Raw genomic sequence first — 25,752 nt, forward strand, 5'->3', positions numbered from 1 at the left:
CCATTTTTAAATTGGGTTGTTTATTTTTTTGATATTGAGTTGTATGAGCTGTTTTGGTTTTTTTTTCCCACTGTATTGACATTTGCATTGATGGTACAAAATTAAAGGTGGATAAAAGCACTGGTGGCTTAGCATGAATCAAGGCAGTGACACAAAATTTTAGAGATATTTTTTCACTGCCACAAATTCACATTAAAAAATCTGTTTTACTGAAGAATGTTCTCAATGAAGCAGTATAAAGTATTAATTTTATTAAATCTTGAACTTTGAGTGCCATTATTTTTAATATTCTGGGTGATGAAAGGGGATGTATACATAAAGCACTCTGCTATGTATTGAAGTACAGTGCTCATTTTGAGAAAAAGCACTTGTGCAATTGTTTGAGTTGTGACCTAACTAGATTGTGTGTGTGTGTGTGTGTGTGTGTGTGTGGAACAACATATTTGTTCTTGAAAGTGTGACTGCCAGGCAAATTATGGTTATTTAGACTTGGTTATTTGACAGATATCTTTTCAAAAATGAACAAAATAAGTCTTTAAGTCTTTCCCTTCAAGGAAGACAACTGACAAATAGTTTTGTTTGTTGCCAGTGATAAAATGTCAGCTTTTACATGAAAATTAAAATTGTAGAAAACTTTCATCTGCTACTGTGAGTTTGGCTGCTTCTTTATACTTAAAAACTTTTCTGAAAGGATGAGGGGAGACATTTAAAAAGTAATTTTTTGGATAGTGAATAATAAAATGTAGTCAACATTTGGAAAAGTGGCATAACTCAGCGTACAAACATTTTCCAAGTGACCAATACATGATGTTACAAAATCATGTGTGTGCAAAAGATCCATTCATTGTGCAAGACAAACTAATAGCTTTTAATGGAATAGAGTAGGATAAGTTCAATGATATGTGTCAGATTCCACACTGCAATTAACCTGTAAGACACCATTACTTGTTGAGTTTTGGTATAGTATCAAAGAAGACCTATCCACAGTTCTCCGAAAAAAGTATTAAAATATTACTCCATTTTCCAACTACACATTTGTGTAAGACAGTTTTTCTTCATATCTTTCAACTAGAACAGTATATCCTAAAAATTGAATATAGAAGCAGACTAGAGGATCTGGATGTCTTCTTCTTTTAAGTCAGAGAGTAAAAATATTTGCAAAATGAAACATAAGATCACTTTTCTCAATAATTATTTTGTTAGGGATAATATAGCTATTTTTTATAAAAATGTTAACATGTAATGGATTTAATTATTTTTATTTTAAGTGAATAAATAAATATTTTTAAAAGACCAGTTTTAGCTTCTAACATAGTAAATATCAATAGATGTAATCCACATAAACAAACTTTCTTTAGGGTGCTCCATAATTAAGACTGAAACGGGCCCTGAAACCTCAAAGTTTGTGAATTGTTTGCCTAGGTCATTCTGTGCTTCTTGACTCTTAATTTTCCCTGTGACCTATGGCTCCTATCCAGGATTGAGTCTATGCTGCTTACTGGACGAACTCCAGGCATCCATTTGGTGGTCTTGATCCAGTGACATTCTCAAACATTCCTGAGGTACCACCTCTAACCCCCTCACTTTCCTGACTTCCACTCGCTAATAGGTGTTTGCCTTTCTTCCTTTTTTTTCTTTCTCCTTTCTTTTTCTTTCTTTCTTTCTTTCTTTCTTTCTTTCTTTCTTTCTTTCTTTCTTTCTTTCCTCTTTCTTTCTTTCTTTCTTTCTTTCTTCTTTCTTTCTCTCTTTCTTTCTTTCTTCTTTCTTTCTTCTTTAGAGTTTCAGTTTTTAATTTGTATAAAACTTAATTGTCTGACATGTAGGTTGAATGGGGACCAACATAAATTGTAAGTGTGAAACCCATAGGCTTACACAGCAAGAAAAAAGAATAATGCTTCCAACATTCATAACTGACAATGAAGAAGTACTTTACATAATACAGGTATTATGTATTCTATTCTGAATAGCACAAATAATTTTACTTGAATCTTCTGTTGAAAACCATAGTGTTATGTAAAAAAGTATCAGCATTAAATTATAAAATATTTGTAATTCACCCTTCCCCTATGTTCTAAGAAAAATGGGATCTAAAGAAGATACAATTGTTTCATGGGTAACAGTGGCAATACAGGCTACTTAATTCAGTTCACAATTTTTCTGTAGTCAACTAAGGAAAACCAAAAATCTGAAAAAGAGAGGGAATAAAGATATTTGTCTTTTTATGATACTGTTGGTGTCTCTTTCTTTTTTTTCTTTTTTTAAATTTTATTTTTTATTGGAGTATAATTAATTTAAAATGTTGTGTTACTTTCAGGTGTACAACAAAGTGAATCAGTTATACATATACATATATCCACTCTTTTTTAGATTCTTTTCCCATATAGGTCATTACAGAGAATTGAGTAGAATTCCCTGTGGTATACAGTAGGTCCTTATTAGTTATCTATTATATATAAAGTGGCATGTATATGTCAATCCCGATCTCCCAATTTAGCTGTCTCCCCCTTTCTCCCTTGGTAACCATAAATTTGATTTCCACATCTGTGACTCTATTTCTGTTTTGTAAATAAGTTCATGTGTACCATTTTTTAGATTCCACATATAAGCGATATCATATGATATTTGTCTTTCTCTGTCTGACTTACTTCACTCAGTATAACAATCCCTAGGTCCATCCAAGTTGCTGCAAATGGCATTATTCTTCTTAATGGCTGAGTAATATTCCATTGTATATATGTACCATATCTTCCTTATCCATTCCACTGTCAGTGGACATTTACGTTGCTTCTGTGTCTTTGCTATTGTAAGTAGTGTTGCTATGAACACTGGGGTGCATGTATCTTTTTGAGTTACGGTTTTCTCTGGATATATGCCCAGGAGTGCAATTGATGGATCATATGGTAGCTCTATTTTTAGTTTTTTTAAGGAATCTCCATACTGTTCTCCATAGTGGCTCTATCAATTTACATTCCCACCAAATATTTATTATAATCATCATTACCAACATGAATTTTAAAGAAATTAGTAGCCATTAGACAACCATCATGTGTGTCAATTTTGGGGAGATGTTACCCTGTGTCTTGTTAATGTCCAAAGGATTTGAGGGGATCAGATTGCAGGCAGAGCAGGAGCTTTTTTATTAATTTCAAAGATTAAATTGAAAGAACAGTATAATTGAAGGAAAATTTTCCTCAGATCAATAGAATAAAGTTAACAAATGGTAGAATGAATGGCCTGGCCTTACATACCTGCTCCATGCTCTGAAATACCTCATTAAAATTATTTTTCTTCCTGTTTCTTTAGTATTTTCAAATGAAAGTCAACCATGTGAACCTGGATTTCAAAAAGGAAGAAGTGAGTTCTCATGTTTTAGCTTACAATTCACTTTCCATTTGAAATGCTTTTTTCTCTGTCTGGAATTACATTACAAATATCACAGAGATTTTGCTCATTTTAAGCAACAAGCCCAGGTATTTAGCCTTTGTTCATAGAGAGAACTGATTGCTGCTCAGTTCATGTGCTCAAATGGAAACAGGCATTGAGGTAATTATGACCACTTCTGAGCCATATTCACAGCCAAGTTCAGGCATCCATTTGCTGTGGGCCTGTGGACACCCAGAGTAACATAAACCAAAAAGAACAACAAATGTAAAGTGGGGGTGTTGCTTAGTGGGGAAAGATGCTGGCAGGAAAGAAGGTAGAGCTGTTGCTGACCCAGGTCCTTGGACTCTTTAATCAGTAGAAATTGGTAAGAGGCCAGACGAGGAATTCAGGCAAGGCTTTATTCGCACTTGTTCCGCACAGAGTGAAAACAAGTAACAGTTTCCCTTGCTCGCTTCCTGAGGGGGGTGAGCAGGGGTCTTACATGGGGTGAGGGCAGGAGCAGACCCATGGGTCCAGCCAGAGGGGAGGCTGAGGTGGTCAGCCCACCCCCTTGGTGGTGCCATGTGCAGGGATCATGTGCAGTACCCTGCTTTTGCTCCCAACACCTCAGAAGCGGCAGTTGGGTTTTGGTCTTTTGTATCTTGTCATTAATTTGCCCCAACTGTTCATGCACGAAGTTATTTTTAGTCCCATATAGTCTCTTTGTATTCTGTTGCTCAGAGGTGTTTGTCCAGATTCAAGCAGTACAGCAAAGCATCCCAGGTCCCAGGTCTCAGCCTGCCTCAGAGCTGCCAGGGCCTAATTCTAGACCCTATGAGTGCTGGACACCTTTGTCTGGGAGATCTTTACTGGACAAGCCCTACCTGTTGGATCTGAGATGAAAGTGGGCTGGGGACCAGGAAAGATCCAGGCTTGGAAGAAATACCTCTTCATTGTTATCCATGATTATTATAATAATAATAACTAAAAATGAAGTGTTTTGCTATGTGCCAGTTAAAAATTTAACTCTTTAACAAGCACCACCTCATTTATGCCTCACAAAAATCCCATGAAGTAAGTACTATTTCCATCATCATTTTAAAGAATAACTCTTGGAAAATGGGAGTAAGTTTTCCAAAGTGATATAAATAGGGACAGAGGCAAGAATTGAAACCTTGTCTGTCTGACACCAAAGCCTAAGCTCTTATCCACTGGGCAACCCTACCCTTATTCCCCTATGTCACCCACCATATCTCCCCTGGGTTGTCCTTCCTCTACACTGCAGTCAGCTTTTATCCTAATTCTCAGCTCCAATCATATTATTCCTTTGCATAGGACATTCTGATGGCCCCACTTCCTCTCAAGCTCCTGATCCTGGCCTCCAGGGCATTCCGATTTGCCTCTCCAAGGTCATCTGATGGACACTGGGTTCTAAGCAAACCACACTGCTGCTCCTGATCATAACACACAATTCCCTGCCTCTCTGCCCTTGTCCCACAGCCCTCTCAGCCTGGACTCTGCTCCATCATCTCCCCTAGTTAGACCACTACCACCAAAATGTCCTCCTTACTCTGTACCAACTGTTGTAACCAGCCTTTTACACTGTGAGGTAGCTACTATTATTATTCAAGCTCATCAATGTCAGGTTCAAGGCCCCACAGCTAGTGAGTAGACTGGGGAGGATTTGAACCCAGTTGGCTGACACCAGGGTCTGAGTTCCCAGCCACTACGTTATGCAGGTGAATGATGCCGTGCCAAAGCTTTGGAGACTCACGTGTGTGCAAAGTACTTTGCTCAGCCTTCCTGATCCCCTAGTGAGAATCAGGCATCAGCTCCTGCTTCCCGCAGGGGCCCACACTGTGTGCCTCTGTTACAAAAATTACTCCACTCTGTTTCACTATAGCCATGTGTCTCGCCTACAAGATGTGCTCTGTTTGAGGCCATGTCATTCATTTTGTGTCCTTCATGAACCTAGTGCCATATCTGAAGCTCAGCAGGCACTTACTTGATGTGTACTGAATTCATTCAATGTCTGTTTATTGAACTCCTGCAGAAGTGATCTCACTCCTGCCTGTAAACTCCCTTGGGCAATTGTTCTTATCCTTTCTTGATTCACACCCGCCTTGGACAAGCTGATGAAGGCCATGCATCTTTACAACAGAAAAATGCAACAACCAGTAAAATTTTACATCCTTCTTGTTGGCTCATGGATTCTGGGTTCAGAGTCTAACTGATTTGAATTCAATTATCGGTGAATTGAATTGTTCTTGTTATTTCCGTTTTTCAAGTTATAGAAATCCAACTTAAGCCAGCTTAGACAGAGAGAGGTTTTTTTTAGCCTAGAGAGTCCAAGAAATGGTTACATTAAAAAAAAAAAAAACCAACAGATGTGTGAGCTTGGCTTGTGGAACAAATTGAACAAGAGATTCTAACATTTTCAAGATATGCTTCTATCTGCAGATCAGTACTAATCTCTCAAACTCACTTCCTCCACAAATTGGAGAATAAGCTTGCTGATAGGTCCTGTGCCTCACACCCCACCAGAGAGGAGTTACCCCTTCTCCCTCTTAGTAATATGTTTTTTTAAAAAAATCCCAAGTAAATATTCTGATTGGCCAATTTAAGTGACATATCAGCTCCCAGACATCAGAGTCATTGGAGAAAGAAAAGCTCCACCAAAAGAATGATATTCTGAGAAGAGGTGAAGAGCAGAGCATCACCACCACTTTTCTCACCATCAACCCCTGGGCACCTGCCCCTGCCATCTCTCCCTGGAAGCTCTCTAAACCCCCATTCTTCTCTGCCCTCCCACCTTCATTCCAGCACCATCAAAACTTGCCTGCTCTATGCCACCATAAAAACTTGCCTGCTCTATGCCACAAAGAGCAAGGACCCAACTCTTTGCTTTCTAAGAGAGCAGCTAACAGTGAATTGATCTGGGCTAGACTATGAAGGGGAAAAACAAAACAAAACAATTACCTGGCTCCCCCTCCTACTTTGATAAGCTATTTTATCAGTGGCCATTTATATAATAATCACCTTAACCTACAGTAGTTCTAACATGGAATTTTGCCTAATTTTACACATCACAGATTTAAACAACACTGATTTTTAGAGCTGGGAGAGTCCCTTGAGATCATCTTGCTCACTATCTCATTTTATAGATGAGGAAACTGAGGATTAGAGAGTCACTTATGTAGGTCACACAGCAAACTGGTATTAGGCCCTAAGCCAGAGTTCATGGATGCTAATTCCCAGTCTAGTTATCTTCTTCCTTCATTGTAATGCAGTGAAGAAAATGTTTGGTTTGTCACAGGCCCAGTGAGGCTCACTAATCACTGTGCCTGTATGTTTCCTTACTGGAACAAGTCATGACTTCAGTATTCCAGAAAACATATAGAATTAGTTGGCTTTATGGGAGGTTTGTGCTGGAGGTGTTGCGAATATGGGCTTGGGAGCCAGGCTGGCTATGTTCATTCTAAGCCTTACCATTTACATGCTTGGACAGGTGAGTTAATATTTTTGTGCCTCAGCGTCCTCATCTGTAAAATGGATCCTCCTCCAGCTCTTCTAAAGCAACAACCCCACTTAGCATATGTTGTTTTTCTGGTTCATGTTCCTTTGGGTACAAGCAGGCCAAATAGATGCCCAAGACTTGTACCTACCACATTAGGTTTTAGAAGAATAGATTAATTCATGAAAATCACTTAGAATATGGTCTGATGAACTGTAAGCATTCCATGAGTGTAACATCTGTAATTAAAATGAAGTTGTCAGGAAAAAGGGAGTATTTTAAAGGCAAAGGCCATAAAACAGAATTTCCTGTAGATCAAGTAATTCAAACTCTTAATTAGCCTCAATTTCCTTTCTGTCTCACCTTCTTATGAAAACAAAGCAAAGAAAACTCTTACCAGGAATTTCATTAAAAATAATAAAGTGAACAATCCAATATAAATAAACCTAAAATATTCCTATATTTAGCCCAATCTGCTAAGCAGGTTATCTGGATCAGCTGCCCTTTGCAATCAAAACTGACATTCAGTGTAATGATTTGTGTCCTCAAAGACAAAATAATTATAATTGCTATCATTTGAGGACTGCTTGCCAAACAACAGGCATCATGCTGAGTACTTAACATACCTTATACACCATGCAGACACAGGCGTGCATGCACACACACACACACACACTTATTCATTTAATCATCTTAACAACTTTGGGGACATAGGTTTATTCTTATTTTACAGTTAAAATTACATTTTATGCTTAATGAAGTTGAAGCTTGGAGAAGAGAAGTGAATTTCCAAGTGTACAATTGGTAAGTGGAGCTTGGAGTTGAACACGGAGCTTTCTGAATCCACAGCCAGCACTCTCAACAGCTCTGTTTTATAGTCTTAATACTCCAGTTACCAAACAAAGAGAATATGGCGATTTATTTTCCATTTTCAGCCAGACAACAACAAAGGTTTCTGCTTGGCTCTTAACTGACTAGAAACTGAAGCAAATTCAAGAACTTCAACCTCCTCTGAGAATCCACTTACAGAGCTTCTATTTCCCAGTGTTTTTAATTATTCTTCATCCTACCATTAGCAAAGAAAGCCAAGAATTGACTGGAGACTGTGAACTTTGACTCCATATGCACAAGGACTGTGTTTTATTCATTTCTGTTTCCTCGAAGGAACCAGGTCAGTGACTTATTAGTTTTAACAGAGAATAAATATTTATTGAACAAACAAATGAGTAAACAAATGTGCATATCAGCCTTTCCATCATGGAGCTATGTTTGAAAGAGGAAAAAAAAAACCAGACTGTTTAATGAAAGAAGTACTAACTCAACTGCTTACTAGCTGTGTCATCTTAAGCAAGTAACTTAAACTCTCTGACTTTGGTTTTCTCATTTGGAAACTGAGGGACTACTTATCATTTCATTTACAGTGTAGGGAGAATTAAATGTGCTAAAAAATTCTAAAATGTCTGTTACACAGTGGCTACTCAAAAATACATTTTGTTTACCCTCATTCCTTATTTTTTTATTTCCATCATAAGCCTATTATTTTCTTACACTTATACCATTGATAAATAGAATCTGTCATTCGCAAAATCCTTTGCAATTTAAAAAGAATATCATGTTATCTTTTTTGAACATCACAATAGCCCTGAAAGATAAGGATAGAATAAACTCATTTTATCTCAAGTTACAGAGGACAAAACCTATTCTGTTCTCATTTATAGAGTGAGTAAATCATAGTACCAAGACTCATATATAGATTCACTGACATTAATTCTGAGCTTTCCTCAGTTCTCCAAATTACTTTTGGAGAGAGTGAGAAAAACCAAATCTTAAATCTTTCAATCAACTATTATATACGTTCTAAATGTAGAATTCCATACTACCACAATAATCATAAAGCCATATGGATTCTTCAGGTTTAACCTTATAATACCCTTCCTCGTAGAAATACCTTTAATTGGTTCTATTCAAAAACAAAATTCAGCCAAGTAAATTTGAAAATCTAATTGCTTTATTCAACTATTCATGAATAGGGCAGCATTCTGTCTAGCAACTAGAACAGTGATCAGAGGAGTTGAACAAAATGGAAGGCTTTTATAGGAAAAATGGTGGGGTAAGGGAGCTACTAGCAAAACGAAAGAAATTATTCTTTTTAGACCAGGACATCTTTTGTGAAGGGAGGGAAGAGCAAGGGTTTTCTCATACTGATGCCTCTTCTTCCTCTTGGGGATGGAGAGGGTCCCTGTGACAGACTACCTTACTGATGCTTGACCAGAAAATTCTAGACTGGTTGATTAAGATTAAATTTCTGTGAGAGGTTGAAACTGCAGTTAGATCAGGTATTAAATCTAGGTTTGGTATCATGGGCTTCTAGCATGAGTGATGCCACTAGGGGACTGTGATTTTCTTTTCAGCAGTTCAGATAACCAATTATAGCAATTTTTCACCAGGAGTCACTCCAATGTTAATACCTGATAAGAACAGATTATCAGGTGTCCTTAACATAGCCATGAGTAAAATTCAGAGCTCAACTCTAGGTAAAGCCAACTATTGTTCTGTGGAGCAAACTGGATACAGGTAGGTAGATAGGATAGATTTTCTTTTTTTAAATAAACTCCAGTTTTTACACATTGGTCAAGATAATTTCACTTTTCTTTCTGACTTTTGAAAGTGTAAGAACAAATGGGAAAAATTAATGATAAGATAAAGTTTATTTTGAACTAAAAGGTTATTCCATTTTTATATGCTTTGTTGAAGAGCAAAATGCTTTTGTACAATTATTAAATTATTCATCACTCCACATCTCTCTAGGGTGCCATTGTACAGGCAAATAGATTTCTCTGTACAGAAGGAAAAATAAGTCAACTCTGAGTCACTTCAGGAAACTAACATTTTTAATAACAGCATATTACCAGTATATGACATCTATTAAACATCAAGAGATGCTCCAGAGTGTCTATTATTTAGTGAGTATTTCAAAGAACAGTGAGTTATGCAAATCCCAGTTTCAAGATAACTCAGGATATAAATTTGACTGAAAAGGACACAAACTGGAAAAGAAGGAAGAGGATTTATAGACAGAGATAGAAATAATGTCAACATCTCCTTGTCTCTGGTGTTCAGTGTGCTGAACCTTCACACTCATGGAATGAGTGCTTCTGTCAGGAAGACTTTCCTCTACCCTTGTAGGTTCTCCTGGTTGGTCTAAGAATTAAATCAACATAAGAAATATTAACAGAAGAAAATCAAATTTAATTTCATATATACCAAAACACCACATACATGAGAGGTTCAGAAACAGAAAGATAAAATGAGGAATATAAGCCATCTGAGCTAAGGAATGCGATAGGGGCCTGGGGCTTCCAAGGACAGGAGGGTCATTCATAGGATGATAAGAAGAGCAGATGTTTGGTACTTAGATATCTGCCCTGCCATATAGATGGGGCCACTTAGATAAAACTTATCTCCAATAATAAGCCTGTTCAGGGAAAAATCCCCAATTTAAATTCTCCTAAGTAGTTAAGGGTAGGGCAGTAGTTTCTCTTGAACCCACAGGATCTCAATTGTCTTTAGCACAAAATAATCCTCATACAAAAGTGACACATTCTGGGGAGTTCTGAATCCTTATTTTTCTCTTTAACATTAATCTTAAGAGAAAGTCCCCTTTTAGGATAAGAAAACTGAGGCACACGAATGGATACAAGAACAAGACCTGCAAATATGCTGCTTACAAGAGACTCAATTCAGATCTAAAAACACACACAGATTGAAAGTGAGGGAATGGAAAAATGTATTCCATGAGACTGCTACAAACAACTATATGTCAATAAAATGCACAACCTAGAAGAAATGGACAAATTCCTAGAAATGTACAACCTCCCAAGATTGAACCAGGAAGAAATAGAAAATATGAAGTGACCAATTACCAGGAAAGAAATTGAATCAATAATTTTTTTAAAACTCCCAATAACCAAAAGTCCATTACCAGATGGCTTCACAGGTGAATTCTACGAAATATTTAGAGAAGAGTTAACACCTATTCTTCCAAAATATTCTAAAATATTGCAGAGGAAATATACTCCTGAACTCATTCTGCAAGGACAGCATCACCCTGACACCAAAACCAGGCAGTGATACCACGAAAAAAGGAATATTACGGGCCAATATCACTGATGAACATAGATGCAAAAACCCCCATACAATATCAGCAAAGAGAATCCAATAATGCATAAAAAAGATCATACACCATGATCAAGTGTGATTTATGCCAGGGATGCAAGGATTTTTCAATATTCATAAATCAATGTGATACACCACATTAACAAACTGAAGAATAAAAACCATAGGATCTTCTCAATAAAGGTAAAAAAAAAAGAGCTTTTGACAAAATTCATCATCCATTCATGATAAAAACTCTCCAAAAAGTGAGAATAGGGGGAACATAACCCAACATAATAAAGGCCATATATGACAAACCCACAACTAACATCATACTCAATAATGAGAAGCTGAAAGCATTTCCTCTAGATCAGGAACAAGACAAGGATTCCCACTCTCACCACTTTCATTCAGCATCGTATTGGAAGTCCTAGCTATAGCAATCAGACAAGAAAAGGAAACAAAAGGAATACAAATTGGAAAGGAAGAAGTAAAACTGTCACTGTTTGCAAATGACATGATACTGTATGTAGAAAATCCTAAAGACACCACCAGAAAACGACTAGAGCTCATCAATTAATTCACTAAATTTGAGGATATAAAATTAATATACAATAATTTGCTACATTTCTATACACTAACAATGAACTATCAGAAAGAGAAATTAAGGAAACAATCACATTTATTATTACATAAAAAAGAATAAAATACTTAGGAATATACCTGACCAAGGAGGTGAAAGATTTATATGCTGAGAACTATAAAACATTGATAAAGGAAATTGAAGAAGACTAAAGAAGAGATGGAAAGATAACTCCATGCTCTTAGATTGGAAGAATTAATATTGTTAAAATTGCCATACTACCCAAAGCAATCTAGCAATTTAATATGATTCCTACCAAATTACCCATGACATTTATCACAGAACTAGAACAAATAAGCCTAAAATTTATATGGAACCATAAAACAACCAGAATTGCCAAAGCAATCCTGAAGAAAAAGAACTAAGCTGGGGGCATAACACTCCCATACTTCAGACAATACTATAAAACTACAGTAATCAAGAGTATGATATTGGCACAGAAACAGACATATGGATAGGACAAATGAAACAGAATAGAGAGCCAAGAAATAAACCCACACACCTATGGTCAATTAATCTTTGACAAAGGAGGCAAAACTATACAATGGAGAGAAGACAGTCTCTTCAGCAAGTGGTGTTAGGCAAGCTGGACAGCCACATGTAAATCAATGAAGTTATAAGACTCCCTCACACTGTACACAAAAAAATTCAAAATGGCTTAAAGACTTAAATATAAGACATGACCCCATAAAACTCCTAGAAGAGAACATAGGCAAAACATTCTATGACATAAATCATATATAAATGTTTTCTTAGGTCAGTCTCCAAAGGCAAAAGACAGAAAAGCAAAAATAAACACATAGGACCTAATCAAACTTACAAGCTTTTGCACAGCAAAGGAAACCATAAACAAAATGAAAAGATAACTTAACAAACTGGGAGGAAATATTTGCAAATGATGCGACCAATAGGGACTTAATTTCTAAAATATACAAACAGATCTTATAACTCAAAAATAAAAAAAGCAAACAACCCAATCAAAAAATAGGCAGAAGACTTAAATAGGCATTTCTCCAAAGAAGACATACAAATGGCCAATAAGCACATGAAAAGATGCTCAACACTGCTAATTATTAGAAAAATGCAAATCAAACTACAAAGAGGTATCACCTCACACCAGTCAGAATGGCCATCATCAAAAATTCTACCAATAATAAATGCTGGAGAGGGTGTGGAGAAAGGGAACCCTCTACACTGTTGGTGGGAATGTAAATTGGTGCAGCCACTGTGGAGAACAGTATGGAGGCTTCTTAAAAAACTAAAAGTATAGTTATCTTATGATCCATCAATCCCATCCCTGGGCATACATCCAGAGAAAAGTCTAGTTCAAAAAGATAAATGAAACCCAATATTCACAGCAGCACTATTTACAATAGCCAAGACACAGAAACAACCTAAATGTCCACCCACAATGAATAGATACAGAAGATGTGGCATATATATATATATATATATATATATATATATATATATATACATGTACATATATATACACACAATGGAATACTATTCAGCCACAAAAAAGAATGAAACAATGCCATTTTCAGCAACATGGATGGACCTAGAGATTATCATACTAAATGAAGGAAGTCAGATAGAAAAAGACAAATAGACAGAGAAAGACAAGTCTGTATATAAAATAAACAAGGTCTTACTGTATAGCACAGGCAATTATATTCAGTATCTTCTAATAAACTCTAGTAGAAAAGAAAAAAAACTGATGCACAGAGTGACTAAGGATCTGACTCTTATTCACATGGCTCAGGGCTGGTGACAGTTGGCTGAAGGCACAGCTCACAGGGGAAGTTAATCCCCAAGGCAATTCTAACTACCCCATCTTCATCTTACCCCTTCTGGTACCTCACACCCCATCACCAGCCCCAGAGGTAATTCATCTAACAAAAGTCCTGTGACTACTCTTCCAAACCAGATTTTCTTATCCCCTTGAAAAGTACAGGGCATCCTCAACTTCCCCCTGATCTATTCAGCTCAAAACAATTGTTAAATGGCTCTGAATATTCAGGAATAGGCAAATAGAAATAAAAGCTGAGAGGTAATTTGTCATTACTTTTCCTCTGGTTCCTGGTGTGAGTAGAGTTACATCAATTTTGTATATCAGAAATGTTATTTTTCAAATAAACCGAGTCAGACTTCCCTCACACGTATCTATGTGGGCCATGGAATCCTGCAGCTGTTAAGGCATGAAGGCATTGCTCAGTGCTGAGAGCTCACCCTAAAGTGATTAAAACAGACTGCTAAATTATCTGTCAAATCTGATGAGTAGGAAAATGAAGGCTAATGGAAGAAGTGCACAAAGTCATATTTCCAGACAAATCACACCAGATCTCACTCATTAGGGGATGAATCTACAAATTGTACACTACAGTCAACCACCAGCTGAGATTTATGATATCAGCCTAATTTAGTCTTGAACCCAGCTGATAGGAATAATGAAGTTAATCGAAAAGATAATGCTCTGTGTACAGTATAAGATGCCTGAATTTTAAGTAGAATAGTCACCTATTCTACTAAAATAGTCAGTATAAGTGATGTGACTGTCGGCTTCCTCTGCCCTCAAACATAAATAAGACAGGTGACTTTATACCTGAAATGCTATGATTTGAGACCTATTTCTATAGTTCAGGCATTGTCCCTATAAACGACATTCTCTTTTAAAATGCAAGAGCTCCTGCAGGTGGAAAGCAGGAAGTCAGTAAAATACTAGTGTGAATCATTATAGGAAATGTTGTTGTTTGTTGTTAGAGGACCTTAAGCACCCTATGAAGCACTGGACACCCTGGAGAGTAGGGGATCTGAAAGAAGTGAGGGAGAGGAAGACAAAAATGGGGTAATTTTTCATGTGGCTGTTTATCACATCAGAGGACACCCATTTTCTAACTCCTGGACAGAGTCCTAAAGATGAGGTTAACAATATATAGTGTTTACTCATACACAAATTACACTTGCTAAAAGTGTCAAGAAACATAGCTGCACTTTTGTGGCAGAAGAAATATATACTTTTTTTCCATATATATGGTGATGATTTTATGACATTCCTCTTCTTTGTAAACATATTGTCATTTGGGGGCTTCTATAGAACAGTTTCAATCTGATTTGGATAACTCCACTTAAAAGCATTAGAGGAAACATCTGATACTGTCTCACGGGCCTCTCTGGAATCATCTGTTTCTCTTTGTTCTTGTTCTTTGGGCTTTTGTTGCTCCTGCTTCAGTGCCTGACGTTTGTAGTTAAGTAAACAAAACTGCTGTCACGCCTGTCCCCACTACTCAGACTTCCACACCTCAAATGCTGCTGCAAGGGTGTGCAAGCAGCTCACCAACTGCTTTCACAACCTCAGAGATGGCTCCCTGCATGGTGCCAAGGCAGCCTGTTAGAGGGCAGCCCAGGCCGAGCCACGGTTGAGGGATCTGTATCAGCCTCTTAGTTATCAGAGTTTATCAGATGGAAGAGATCAAATTGTTCAGCTGCCTTTTTCATTTTGAAGGCTGAGCATCTGGTGTTTGATTGTGTATTGCCATGTAAGAACACAATAATCCTCAAACGTTTTGATCACAAATAAATCCGTGGGTGAGGAAAAATGTCTTCCTGCTGGTTAATGTCTCCTTAGCTTTGATAAAAGGTAGGGAAGACATTACACAGAACCACAAATTTCCAAGGAAAGCAGTGGGTCATAGACTTTTTGGAGTTTGGAGAAGCCTGCAAGATAATCTAATTCAATCCCCAGTCTAATTTACCTCTTTCAACTTGCAAGTGAAAAAGCTGATTCCCAGAGGGGAAGTGATCACCTCCTTAGGTAATGGTGGGTAGTAGCATCAGTGCCAGAATCAAAAGTCTGCTCCAACTGATAACTGGAAGACCAGGGTGGTCTTGCCTCTGGCTGATCCTATGGACAAAAGAGCTTTCAACTCTCCCACAGGCCAGTGTGAACTTAAGGGACAGGGCAGAATGAAGAGAAACCAGGATTGATTGTGACTGAGGGCACCATTATTTTCCTGACTCCAACATTCCCGGGGATTGTGAATTGACATTTCGTATGGGTATCAACTATTACTCTTCATTAATTGTTTAAATCTACATGACTGGTCTGAAATAATAAGAAACAAAGTGAGATGTGAATTTGAAAACTATTCAAACAGGACAAATAATACTAATTAAAACTTTAAAGTGGGGAGGTTTAAGAAGTATGATTTAGACTCTGAGTTGTTGACAAGTAACTATTTTTTTCCCTAGAGACCCAGTGCTAATTAACTAGGGGCAGCATTCCCTAGTATAATAGGGGTGGAGCTGAAGGCTGTTCTGTTGAGAATCTTTTCCCCTACCAAGGAACTCTCAACCTCTGAGCACTTGAGATCCTCCTCCTAAAACCCCATGTCCCAGATTTGATGTGGTTAGACTGGATAATCCACTAATTCATGAGTAGCTAACTTTCACAAATTAAATATCTGAGGGAAATGAATGGAGGAAAAATAAGATATGGTGATGTTGTATACATGAGGAGATTAGGAGAAAGAAAAAAAGTTACACATTAATCACATCAATAATGAGCTCTCCCAGTGTAAAATAGTGTAGCCACTATGGAAAACAGTGTGATAGTTCCTCAAAAATTAAAAATAGAATTATCATATGATCCAGAACTTCTGGCTATATACTGAAAAAAAAAATTGAAAGTAAGGACTCCAAGAGATATTTGTCTACCCATGTTTATAGTATCATTAATCACAATAGCCAAAAGATGAAAGCAATCCAAGCATCCTTTGACAGATGAATGGATGAACAAAATGTGTATACACACAATGGAATGTTATTCAGCCTTAAAAAGGAATGAAATTCTGACACATGCTACAACATGGATGAACCTTGAAAACAGTATGCTAAGTGAAATAAGCCAGGCACAAAATGACAAATATTTGTATGATTCCACTTGAATGCAGTACCTAGAGTAGCCAAATTCATAAAGACAGAAAGTAAAATAGTGATTTCCAGGGTCTGGGGTTGGGAGGAAATGGGAAATTACTGTTTGATGGGTACAAAGCAATTTAGGAAGATGGAACAAGTTCTGAAGATGGGTGGTGGTGATGGTTATACCACAATGTGGATGGAATTAATTCCACTGGACTGTACACTTAAAACTGTTTAAAATGATAACTTTTATGTTATGTATATTCTACCACAATAAAAAAATATGTTTCTTCTTCCATACTGTAGAGTTATCATTGGGGAACAGGTATCCAGCCAGTAATGACATTCCCAGATCCCCTTGCATCCTGGTGGGCCTTATGAATAGCTCTCACCAGTGGAATGTGTGTAGGAATAACATATATTGCTTTTGCATCAAGGCAGCTAAGAAGCAAATGTGCCTTCTCCAGCCTCTCTTTCACCATTTGCCAGATATAGCAAGAGAGTGCTGAGACCCTAAAGGAAGAAGGAGCCACAAGGTGGGTCCCTGAATCACCATGTGGTAGAGAATTGCATAAGACTTAAGAGAGTGAGAAATACAATTTTATTGTAAGTTACTGTAATTTTGGAGTTTATTGTTACAGTGACTAGCATTTTCCTAAACAATACATCATTCAGTCCCTTTCCTTTCCTAACCTAGGAAAATGAAAGGTAGACACTAAGACTGAGTACCACTAATAAAGAAAGGTCAAGAAACACTGCTATGAGAGGACCAAACTAGCTTGAGATCACTGGAAATCAATAGACACAAGGATGGACATGGAGGTTGGATTTTGAACCAAGGGGTGGTCTGATCCATTTGTGATATAAGAGGACTTTTGCAATAAAGATGGGACCAAAATAAAAATTAATTTGACCTCAGGAAATGCTAAGAATTAGCTTCTGAATTACAAGAAAGATGGTGATGGTAACGTCACCAAGGAGGTCAGTCTCTAAAAATGAATTGTATAATCATTAAAGCTACCATAAATACAACCCCTAAATGTCTTTCCCAACGCTACTCTTATGACTGTGATTCTCACTTAGTTATACAGAGTTTTAGCTTATTTATAAGATGCTGCTGACTCAGATAAACTGCCTCAAGTTAAACCACAGGGAATTTTGGAACACAAAAGAATTGGTGAACACTAAATTTCACACAATTATAAGCGAAAGTATATGCTGCAATTCTTCTCACAGAATATTATGGTCGACTCTGAAGCTAGGAAGCAAGGCCTCTATGTTTATTGACCCCAGAGCTTCTGCCAATGGGTGTCAGAGTTATTCGTTTATTTGTGAGCCACATATAGTAAGTATCTTTAGTCTGGAAGAGCTTATATTTGTAGCTTAAAATAACAAATAGAGCACCCATGTGAATCAGAATCAGAGAAAAGAATGCTTGAATTAAAAAATAGAAAACAAAGCATGACTGGATGCTGTGATGCCCCCAAGAAGTTTCTAGTGCTGTCTTTGCCAGTGCCTGTCTCCAGTGGTCCTTGGAGAGAAAGTTAACAAAGCAAAAAACAAACAAAAAACAGTCTAATTCAAGACAGTAAACCAGCAGGAGCTTCGAAAGATGGAAGTTATGATGATTCTTCCAGGATTCCTTACCCCAGAACATAATGCAGGGAAAGGTAGTTGTGAGATAAAGGAGCCCATAGCATCAGAGATTCCTTTTTTCATTGATACAGTGGAATAGGAATAAGCAGAGACCCAGTGCAAAACTAGGTTTTGATCCCATATCAGACACAGAATTTTGCACTTCTTTTTAGCAATGCTGTAGATGTGAAAGTACTCAGTAAGGTTGCAGGTATCCAGGTAGGTCACAGCTGAGGTCAGTTATGTCCACATGTGCTGTTGGAGACACTCCACTGATGCACATCCTTGAAATCCAATTCGGCCGGAACACAGGAACCTCACTGGTAAAAACAGCTCAAGCCCTGACAGCAATAAAGGCTTAGGCACATATACACAAGTTTAATGGATTTGGGGAATTATGTAAAAGAATCCAACTTTCAGGAAGAAACAAAGCTCCTCAGAATGGGAAATCCCCATTTGTGAGGGAGTCAGGCAGGAGGACCCTAGTCAGCCATCACAGTGAGGGGAAGAGTGGCCATGTTTCTAGGAGCAATGTGAGCTGTTCTTGAACTTACTTTGTATTCACCCTTCTAGAGAATATCCAGGCATCCTGGGGTAGAGAGAACTGAAAGAACCCTGACCTTGGGTGACCACATAACCACACTAGGGCATCACACACAAAAACCATCCCCACAGGACAGGAGAAGAAGATGTATTTCCCTACCTGTTAGAAAGAAAGGCAGCATTTATTGTTTGTAGAAGTTTTTGATGAAGGCCATTCTGACTGGCGTGAGGTGATACCTCATTGTAGTTTTGATCTGCACTTCTGGTGTGGAGAAAAGGGAGTCCTCCTGCACTGTTGGTGGGAATGTAAATTGGTATGGCCACTATGGAGAACAGTATGGAGGTTCCTTAAAAAATCTAAAAATAGAGCTACCATATGATCCATCAATCACACTCTGGGCATATATCTAGAGAAAACCGTAACTCAAAAAGATACACACACCCCAGTGTTCATAGCAGCACTATTTACAATAGCCAAGACACAGAAGCAATGTAAATGTCCATCAAAAGATGAATGGATAAAGAAGATGGGGCACATTTATACAATGGAATATTACTCAGCCATAAAAAGAAACGAAATTGACTTATTTGTAGATGGACTTAGAGTCTGTCATACAGAGTGAAGTAAGCCAGAAAGAAAAAAACAATTACCGTATGCTAACACACATATATGGAATCTAAAAAAAAAAAAAAAAAAAAAAAAATGGTCCTGATGAACCTAGGGGAAGAACAGGAAAAAAGATGCAGATGTAGAGAATGGACTTGAGGACATGGGGAGGGAGAAGGGTAAGCTGGGAAGAAGTGACAGAGTAGCAATGACATATATACGCTACCAAATATAAAATAAATAGTTAGTGGGAAGCAGCTGCATCACATAGGGAGATCAGCTCGGTGCTTTGTGACCACCTAGAGGGGTGGGATAGAGAGGATGGGAGGGAGGGAGATGTAAGAGGGAGGGGATATGGGGATATATGCATACATATATCTGATTCACTTTGTTATACAGCAGAAACTAACACACCATTGTAAAGCAATTATACTCCAATAAAGATGTTAAAAAATAATTAAGTTAAAAACAAAAAAAAACCCAAAACAACAACAACAACAAGAACATTTATACAGTACTCACTATACTCCAGGCAATGTTCTCAGGACTTTACATTTTCCTATCTCATTTGATCTTAACCCTAGTAATTAAATAATATTATTACTCTATTTTTCAGATGAGGAAACTGATCCATAGGGAAGGAGGTTAAACAATGTGGTCAAGGTCACATAGTTAGGAAGCTATGGAGTTAGGATTCAAACCCATATTTTCTGTCAACTGTATATCTTTAACCACAATTCTATGATAACCTACTTTTTGTTCTTGTGGTTTTGTGTTGCTAACATGCAAACATCACCTAAATTAAGAGTAACAGTCACCTCCATAATTGTTTTAACAAAAATCTCCATAATGATTTCAATTAAAATTCCACAAGATTGGAAGACAAACTGGATGTCAGAATATTTCCAGTCTCTAAGATTATTTTAGCTCATGTCATGGAGAGGCTAAGGCCCTTTATTGGAATGATGGACTCCATCTTGTGTTCCTGGCCTTTTAAGTTTCTTTGCCTTCTAGGTAATTTCTTCCTTTCCTCATAGCTCCTCAGATTTCTTTCTTTTTTTGTATTCTCTCCTCTATTTTTGTTGTTGTTGTTGTTCTCCCTGTCAACTTGTCATCCTATTGTTATTGTGCTGTACCACATATTAACCTTCTTCCTAGAAATAAGCAACAAATTAACTCTTTAGGAATCATTCTACTATCCTTGGGGTGTGTGTCAAATGTATCAACAACATTTAAACCTATCTGACACCAGCTTCTATGTGCGGGTTCTTTCTCCACACCAAACAATTCTTCAACACCACCTGGGTGTCCTACAATTCAACTCAGTTCTGAAGCTATCTACCTGGAGTTCACATCAGATCCCACAGGTTAAGGGCTCAGTCCCATGAGACTGCTACCTGCTACCCCCTACTTCAGATGTCAATTGAAAGTCCAGGTTGTTACCTGTGCTCCTGACTGACTGGCTATAAATCAGAAATTCCCAAGAACCCCGCCTTGGGTTTGATTAATTTTCTAGAGTGATTCACTAAACTCAGGACACCAGTTTACTTGCCAGATTATCAGTTTATTACAAAGGATATTAAAGGATGTAAACTAGGTGAAGAGATACATATGGTGAGGTCCTGAATGCAGGAGTTTCTGACCTTGTGGCATGGAGTTGCAGAATTTGGGGGCCAGCATGGCAGCACATTGATGTGTTGTGGTTCACCAACCTGGAAGGTCTCCCAGCCCAATATTTTTGGGTTTTTATAGAGGCTGAATTCCATAGGTATGATTGATTAAATCATTGGCCATTGGTGCTTGAACTGAATTTCCAGCTCCTCTCTGCTCCCCAGAGGTTGGGAGTGGGGTTGAAAGTGTCAACCCTCTAGTCAGAGGGTTGGTTCCCCTGGCAACCAACCCTCACCCTTAGGTAACCTAGGGGTTTTCCAAAAGTCACTTCATTAACATAACAAAAGACACTTTTTGGCTCTCATCACTTAGGAAATTCCAAGGGTTCCAAGAACGGGAAGAAGACAAAATATACATTTATTATAAATCACAATATGACACGTCTATAATTTTTTTGCTATAGTGTAGATATACAAACTAGTGACCATACTAGTGGAAATTTTCTTAAAATGAAAAAAGAAGGGGGTTGCATTGCCTTTAAATACTGATCTATTACTAATTTTTTTAAATTGAAAGTAATTAACCACATGAATTTGCTTGCTAGGACTGCTATAGCATAGTAGCATAGAATGGCTGGCTTAAAAAATTTATTTCCTTACAGTTCTGGAGGCTGGAAGTCTGCTGTCAAGGTGTCAACAGGATTAGTTTCTTCTGAGGGCCATGAGGAAAGGATCTGTTACAGGTTCCTCTCCTTGGTTTGTAGGTGGCCATCTTCGCTCTATGTCTTCATTATCACCTTCTCTCTCTGTGTCTCTGTGTCCAGATTCCCTCTTTTTATGAGGAGACCAGGCATATTGGATTAAAGCCCACCCTAATAACCTAATTTTCACTTAATTACCTCTGTCAAGACACTGCCTCCAAATATAGTGACATTCTGAGATATTGGAGGTTAGAACTTCAACATGTGAATTTGGGAACAGGGGCATAGTTCAGTTCATAACACCATACAAAGTAAAAATTGTCCAGTAGATTTACTTCTATCCTGAAAAATAAGAGATTTCATGGGGAGGTTTTTCTTTCAGTGGCATTAGCAGAGTATGTAGAAAAAATGATTGCAAGTACAGACCATGCTGTGTTTCTGGAAATTATCACAATATCACCAGTGTCTTAAGGTGGATTCTTTTTTTCAATAAAAACAGTGTTATAACTGGGGATTGCATTTCTGACAATAGTTTTGGTAATAAGTGTTTTCCTCCATTTTCCCCATCTGGTGTAAGGTCCAGCTTTCCAACCCTTTCTTTTGTGCCTTCTGATTCTTTAGATCATAATGACATCTGAGAACTTTTTTACTGGGACCTCCTTTTCCACATTTTAAAAATAATGAAAAGGTCCCCGGAGGAAGATGGTGGAAGAGTAAGACGCGGAGATCACCTTCCTCCCCACAGATACATCAGAAATTCAACTACACGTGGAACAACTCCTACAGAACACCTACTGAACGCTGACAGAAGACCTCAGACCCCCCAAAAGGCAAGAAACTCCCCACATACCTGGGTAGGGCAAAAGAAAAAAAGAATAAACAGAGACAATAGGATAGGGACGGGACCTGCACCAGTGGGAGGGAGCCGTGAAAGAGGAAAGGTTTCCACACACTACAAGCCCTTTCGCGGGCGGAGACTGCAGGTGGCGGAGGGGGAAAGCTTCGGAGTAGCGGAGGAGAGCACAGCAACAGGGGTGAGGAGGGCAAAGCGGAGAGATTCCGGCACAGAGGATCGGTGCCCTCAGGCACACACCAGCCCGAGAGGCTTGTCTGCTCGGCCGCCGGGGTGGGCGGGGCTGGGAGCTGAGGCTCGGGTATCGGGTTTCAGTCGGAGCGCAGGGAGAGGACTGGGGCTGACGGCAGGAAGAGAGCCTGAAGGGGTTAGTGCACCACGGCTAGCCTGGAGGCAGTCCGGGGAAAGGGTCTGGAGCTGCCGAAGAGGCAAGAGACTTTTTTCCCTTTTGTTTCCTGGTGCGCGAGGAGAGGGCATTAAGAGGGCTGCTTGGGGAAGCGCCGGAGACAGGCGCGAGCCGCGGCTAAAGGCGCGGACCTCGGAGACGGGCGTGGGACGCTGGGGCTGCTGTTGCCGCCGCCGCCGCGGGGCCTGTGTGCGAGCGTGGGTCACTGTCCGCCCCGCCTTCCGGGGGGCCTGTGCACCCCGCCACTGCCGGGGTCCCGGGACCCGGGGACGGCTTTCCCGGGAAAGCGCACGGAGCGCCTCGGGCTGCTGCAACGTCACGCCGACCTCTGCCTCCGCAGGCCCGCCCCACTCTGCGCGCCCCTCCCTCCCCTCTGCCTGAGTGAGCCAGAGCCCCCGCATCGGCGGCTCCTTTAAACCCGTCCTGTCTGAGCGAAGAACGGACGCCCTCCGGCGACCTACGCGCAGAGGCGGGGCCAGGTCCAAGGCTGAGACCCGGGAGCTGTGAGAGCAGAGACAGGGAAATCTCTCTGTGCAGCCTCGGAGGCAGCGGATTAAAGCTCCACGGTCCATTTGATGTGCCCTGCGTCTGTGGAGTGCATAAATGGACAGTGAATCATCCCAAATTGAGGAAGTGGGCTTTGAGGACAAGATTTAAGACTTTCCCCCCTTTTCCTCTTTTTACAACGAATTATCCCAAATTAAGGAGGTGGACTTAGAGAGCAAGATTTCAGACTTCTCGCCCTTTTCCTCTTTTTACAACGAATTATCCCAAATTGAGGAGGTGGACTTGGAGAGCAAGATTTTTGATTTTTCCCCCTGCTCTCTTTTAGTGAATGTGTATGTGTAATCTTCCGTGTAAGATTCTCTCTGTATACCTTTGATTCCACCATGTGCCAGGGTTCTATCTGTCCGGTTTTTTTCAATAATTACTTTTTAATTTTAATAACGCTACTATATTTCATACTTTATTCTACTTTACTTTACCTACTCTTTCTATTTTTCCTACCTTCCCTCCCTCCGTCCCTCCCTCCGCTCCTCCTTTCCTTCTTTCTTTTTCTTTCCTCCCTCCCTCCCTCCCACCCTTCTTCTTCCCACTCTTTTTCTTTCCTTCCTCCCTCCCTCCCTCCTGTCTTTCTTTCTTTCTTTCCTTCCTCCCTCCCTCCCTCCCTTCTTCCATTCACTCGTCCTTTTGCTTTCATTCCTCCCTCCCTCCCTCCTTTCTTTCTTTCTTTCTTTCCATCCTTCCTCCCTGCCTCCCTCCTTTCTTCCTTCCTTCCTTCCTTTCTTCCCTTCTTCCTTTCTTTCCCTCTCTCTTTCTTTCTTCTACTAATTCTTTCTTTCTTCTTTTTCTCCCTGTTATTCTGAGCTGGGTGGATGAAAGGCTCTTGGTGCTGCAGCCAGGAGTCAGTGCTGTGCCTCTGAAGTGGGAGAGCCAAATTCAGGACACGGGTCCACAAGAGACCTCCCAGCTCCACATATTATCAAGCAGCGAAAATCTCCCAGAGATCTCCATCTCAACACCAGCACCCAGCTTCAGTCAACGACCAGCAAGCTACAGTGCTGGTCACCCTATGCCAAGCAACTAGCAAGGCAGGAACACAACCCCACCCATTAGCAGAGAGGCTACCTAAAAATATAATAAGGCCACAGGCACCCCAAAACACACCACCAGACGTGGACCTGTCCACCAGAAAGATAAGATCAAGCCTCAACCACCAGAACACAGGCATTAGTCCCCCCCACCAGGAAGCTTACACAACCTACTGAAACAACCTTAGCCACTGGGGACAGACACCAAAAACAACGGGAACAACGAATCTGCAGCCTGCAAAAAGGAGACCCCAAACACAGTAACATAAGCAAAATGAGAAGACAGAAAAACACACAGCAGGTGAAGGAGCAAGATAAAAACCTACCAGACCTACCAAATGGAGAGGTAATAGGCAGTCTACCTGAAAAAGAATTCAGAATAATGATGGTAAAGATGATCCAAGATTCTATTTCCAAGATCCAAAATCTGGGAAATAGAATAGACAAAATGCAAGAAACAGTTAACAAGGACCTAGAAGAACTAAAGATGAATCAAGCATCGATTAAAAACACAATAAATGAAATGAAAAATACTCTAGATGGGATCAATAGCAGAATAACTGAGGCAGAAGAACGGATAAGTGAGGTGGAAGATAAAATAGTGGAAATAACTGCTGCAGAGCAAAATAAAGAAAAAAGAATGAAAAGAACAGAGGACAGTCTCAGACCTCTGGGACAACATTAAATGCACCAACATTCGAATTATAGGGGTTCCAGAAGAAGAAGAGAAAAAGAAAGGGACTGAAAAATATTTGAAGAGATTATAGTTGAAAACTTCCCTAATATGGGAAAGGAAATAGTTAATCAAGTCCAGGAGGCACAGAGAGTCCCATACAGAATAAATCCAAGGAGAAATATGCCAAGACACATATTAATCAAACTGTCAAAAATTAAACACAAAGAAATCATATTAAAAGCAGAAAGGGAAAAACAACAAATAACACACAAGGGAATCCCCATCAGGTTAACAGCTGATCTCTCAGCAGAAACTCTACAAGCCAGAAGGGAGTGGCAGGACATAATTAAAGTGATGAAGGAGAGAAACCTGCAACCAAGATTACTCTACCCAGCAAGGATCTCATTCAGATTTGATGGAGAAATTAAAACGTTTACAGACAAGCAAAAGGTGAGAGAGTTCAGCACCACAAAACCAGCTTTACAACAAATGCTAAAGGAACTTCTCTAGGCAAGAAACACAGCAGAAGGAATA

Source organism: Mesoplodon bidens, assembly GCF_964165515.1.
Source record: "Mesoplodon bidens genome assembly, chromosome: 7".
Classification (NCBI taxonomy): Eukaryota; Metazoa; Chordata; class Mammalia; order Artiodactyla; family Ziphiidae; genus Mesoplodon; species Mesoplodon bidens.